General features: G+C 40.9%; 1 pseudogene; it reads left to right on the plus strand.

Moving 5' to 3' along the window:
* Positions 1-3,490: 3,490 nt before the first annotated feature.
* Positions 3,491-4,408, plus strand: LOC102862473 (annotated as a pseudogene).
* Positions 4,409-4,973: the final 565 nt, after the last annotated feature.

The raw sequence follows: 4,973 nt of genomic DNA on the forward strand, positions 1-4,973 counted from the left end.
AACTGGATAAATTATGTATATTGTATTGAAACAGATGAGGGAAAAACAGATTAGAAGTGATATATGATTGAGTATTATGGTTAGCACAGGAATCCAGAATTAAGGTTGCATAGAGAAGTGTACTCGGGGTGGGGGGTGGGGGGAAGGGACGTGGGAATTGTATACTAATGAAGAAATTTTTTTCTTTTTTTTCCTCTCTTCGGAGGGGGAAGCGAGCTGGTGGGGAGGGGTGGAAAGGGAGAAAATTGGGGCAATGAATGAATGGAAATCCAAAACCTCTGTAAAAAAAAATAAAAAATTATAAAAAAAACCATCACAAAGGACAAGGAAGGTCACTATATAATGATGAAATGGTCAATAGAACAAGAGGAAATAACAATAATAAATATCTATGCACCAAATTGAAAGGCCTGCTAAATACATAAAGCAAACATTAACAAAGCTAAAAAAGGAAATAGACAACACTACTATAGTACTTGGAGACTTCAATACACCCCTCTCAAGAAAAGACAGAACTACCAGAAAGAAACTCAGCAAAGATGCTGAAGAATTAAACCACACAATAACGCAACTTGAGCTCATAGATATGCATAGGCTAATGCACCCCCAAAAAAGCACAGTATACCTTCTTCTCCAATGTACATTGAATGTTCTCCAGAATAGATCACATTCTAGGTCACAAAGCAAGCACCAACAAATTCAGAAACATAGAAATTATACAAAGTATCTTTTCAGATCACAATGCTACAAAATTAGAAATTAATAACAAGAGGATAAAGGAGGAAAAAACAATACTTTTGGAAGCTGAGCAACATCTTGCTTGAACATGACTGGGTAGTAGAAGAAATAAAAAATGAAATTAAAAATTTCTTGAAACAAATGATAATGAAAACACCACTTACCAAAAACCTCTGGAAAACAACCAAAGCAGTAATCAGGGATTAATTATTAGCAATAGGCAAACACATCAAACATCAGGGAAAATTAACCATTGACTCTCTAACCCAACATGTCCAGCAAATTAAAAAAGAAAGGGAAGAAAACACAATCCCCTCTAAGAAAACTGAAATTATAGAAATTAGAGCAGAAATAAATGAAATAGAAAACTGAAAAACAGTTGAAACTATCCACAAAACTAGAAGTTGGTTCTTTGAAAAGGTCAATAAAATTGACAAACCATTAGCAAAACTCACAAAATAAAAGAAGACACAAATAATTCTAATAAGAGATTAATCAGGCAACATCACAACAGAACCAACTGAAAAAAAAGCTAACATTAGAGTATTACGAAAAACTATACTCAAACAAATATGAAAACCTAGAGGCAATGGGCAAATACTTAGAAATGCACAACCCACCTAAACTGACACAAACCAAAACTGAACATATGAACAGACGCATTACAAAAGAAGAAATTGAAAAGATAATACAACTTCCAACAAAAAAAACCCACCCTGTACCAGATGGTTTAACAAGTGAATTTTATCAAACATTCAGAGAAGAACTGTCACCAATTCTACATAAACTATTTCAGAAGATAGAGAAAGTTGGACTTCTTCCAGACTCATTCTTTGAAACAAACATATCCTTGATATCAGAGCCTGGAAAGGACACCACCAAAATAGAAAACTATAGGCCAATATATCTTACGATCATAGACTAAAAAATCCTGAATAAAATATTGGCCAATAGAATTAAATGATACATCAAAGAAATAATTCACCATGAACAAGTGGGATTCATAACAGATGTGCAAGGATGGTTCAACATAAGGAAAGCAATCAATGTAATTCATCACATTAACAAAGCAAAGAACAAGAACCACATGATCCTATCAATTGATGCAGAGGGGCATTTCTTCAACATAGTAAAAAGTATTTATGCGAACTCGAGAGCCAACATTGTTCTCAATGGAGAGAAGTGAAAGTCATTCCCTTTAAGAACAGGAACTAGGCAAGAATGACCACTCTCACCTGTCTTATTCAATATTGTATTGGAAGTCTTAGTGATAACAATAAGACAAGAGAAGGAAATAAGAGGTATCCAAATTGGCAAAGAGTAGGTAACATTATCTCTCTATGCAGATGATTTGGAAGGAGGTGAGGCAACCATTTCCATAATAGCTTGCCTCTGGAAACCCTATGAACCTGGAGAGAGGATGAAAGGCACCCAAGCATTGAGGACTCTCCTTCATATGGTCGCTATGAGTCACCCGCAACTCGACAGCACTTAACAACAACAACAACAATGCAGATCATATCATGGTATACCTAGAAAACCCTAAAGACTCAGCAAGAAAACTATTGGACATAGTTGACCAATTGTGCAAAATGGCAGGATACAAGATCAACATACAAAGATCAGTTGGATTTCTCTACAGTGACAAAGATAATACAGAGCCTGAGCAAATAAAAACACCACCATTCACAATAGCGAATCACAAGATTAAATACTTGGGAGTAAATCTAACCAGAAACACAAAGGATCTATTCAAAGATAATTACAAAATATTACTACAATAACAAAAAGAGACCTGGAGAAGTGGAAGAATATCCCTTGCTCATGAATAGGAAGACTCAATAATGTGAAAATGGCAATACTACCAAAGGCAATTTACACGTTCAAAGCAATCCCAATAAAAATACCAATCTCATTCTTCAATGAGATGGAAAAGATAATCTCCAGTTTCATTTGGAATGGAAAGAAGCCCCGAATAAGCAAAGCACTCCTTAAAAATCAATGGAATATAATTGTGAACTCGGAAATCAGTCCATCTACCTATGGTCAACTGATTTTTGACAAGGAGATGAAATCAGTTAAGTGGGGAAACTACAGCCTTTTAAACAAATGCTGTGAAAAAATTGGAAAAATATCTGCCGAAGACTCAAGCAACATCCACACCTCACTCTGTATACGAAACCCAACTCAAGGTGGATCATGGACCTGGGACTAAAGCCTAGGACTATAAACTTCATTAAAGAAAAACTTGGAACAACTCTAGTAGTCCTAATCCACAACATAAACAGTCTTCCAAGTACCTGAAAAATCTACAGCCAGGAGAAGATAAAATAGATGAACGGGACCTTCCAAGAGTCAAATCCGTATTCACATCCAAAGCTTCTCCAACAGGCTAAAAAGGTAAGACACAGACTGGGAAAATATATTTGGTAATGAAATGTCAGATAAGGAACTTATATCTAAAATTTATAAGTCAACAAACGAATGGATAGAGAAGCTGTGGTATATTCACACAATGGGATACTATGCTGCATGGGTAAACAAGGAACTCATGCAATATTATTCAAAACGGGTGACCCTGGAGGACATTATGCTGAGTGAAATATCTCAGTCACAAAAAGACAAATACTGCATAGTGCCACTGTTTTAGAATGGGACTGACATCAGAGTTGGGGTAAGACTGAGAAAAGCTGGATAACTTATGTGTACTGCATTGAAACAGTTGAGAGAGAGAACAGTTTAAAAGCAATATATGGGCGTCAGCCTCGTGCTCGACGGCTACGGCTGCTGCTGCGTCTGTGCCAAGCAGCTGGGCGAGCTGTGCACAGAGCGCCACCTCTGCGACCCGCACAAGGGCCTCTTCTGCGACTTCGGCTCCCCCGCCAACCACAAGACTGGAGTCTGCACCGCTAAAGATGGTTCCCCCTGCGTCTTCGGAGGGGCCGTGTACCGTAGCGGTGAGTTCTGCCAGAGCAGCTGCAAATACCAGTGCACTTGCGTGGATGGAGCGGTGGGCTGCTTGCCCCTGTGCGGTATGGACGTCCGCCTGCCCCGTCCTGTCTGCCCCTTCCCACGGAGGGTCAAGCTGCCCGGGAAATGCTGTGAGGAGTGGGTGTGCGATGAGCCCAAAGACCACACCGTCGTCGGCCCTGCCCTTGCTGCTTACTGACTAGAAGACACATACGGCCCCGACCCAACTATGATGAGAGCCAACTGCCTGATCCAGACCACAGAGTGGAGCGCCTGATCCAAGACCTGTGGGATGGGCATCTCCACCCGGGTTACCAATGACAACGCCTTCTGCAGGCTGGAGAAGCAGAGCCGCCTCTGCATGGTCAGACCTTGTGAAGGAGACCTGGAAGAAAGCATTAAGAAGGGCAAAAAGTGCATCCGTACCCGGAAAATCTCCAAACCTGTCAAGTTTGAGCTCTCTGGCTGCACCAGTGTGAAGACCTACCGAGCCAAATTCTGCGGCGTGTGCACCGATGGGCGATGCTGCACCCCCCACAGAACCACCACCCTGCCGGTGTAGTTCAAGTGCCCAGATGGAGAGGTCATGAAGAAGAGCATGATGTTCATCAAGACCTGCGCTTGCCACTACAACTGCCCCGGGGACAATGACATCTTCGAGTCACCGTACTACAGGAAGATGTACGGAGACATGGCATAAAGCCAAGGAGAGGGAGAGACGTTAACTCAATAGGCTGTAACTTGAACTCATGCACATTTCATTTTTTGTGTGTGTAAACATGATTTCAGTTAGCACAAGTTATTTAAATCTGTTTTTCTAACTAGGGGGGTGAAAAGTCCCCACCAAACTCCAAACATTGTGCTATGTGACATTCAAACAAATAGTCTATCAACTCCAGACACTGGTTTGAAGAAAGTAAGACTTGACAGTGGGACCATAGTAGCCCACAGCTTCACAGTGTGTAATAGGGTGTGGCTTTGGGAACAGTGGGAGGGCGCTAGGAGAAAGCAGTACCATCAGGATGTCATCTGGAAGTGGTAAGGAGCTTGCTATGTGAAACGTAATTGAGAAGGAGAATTTTAGCTTGCTTGATGACCTGCCTGTAGCTCCTGCAGCAGCTATGGTGTGTGTGCTCAGGCCACCAAGAGGCTGAACCAAGCTGTTCTTGATGTCCAAACAGCAGATTCAGCGTTGACATTCTGATTTGAATGGCAGTATTCAGGAATCAGAATCCTGTCTATTAAACTGGACAGCTTGTGCCAAG

This window comes from Elephantulus edwardii, unplaced genomic scaffold (assembly GCF_000299155.1).
Source record: "Elephantulus edwardii isolate Elephantulus edwardi_28Jun2011 unplaced genomic scaffold, EleEdw1.0 scaffold00178, whole genome shotgun sequence".
In the NCBI taxonomy this organism is placed as follows: Eukaryota; Metazoa; Chordata; class Mammalia; order Macroscelidea; family Macroscelididae; genus Elephantulus; species Elephantulus edwardii.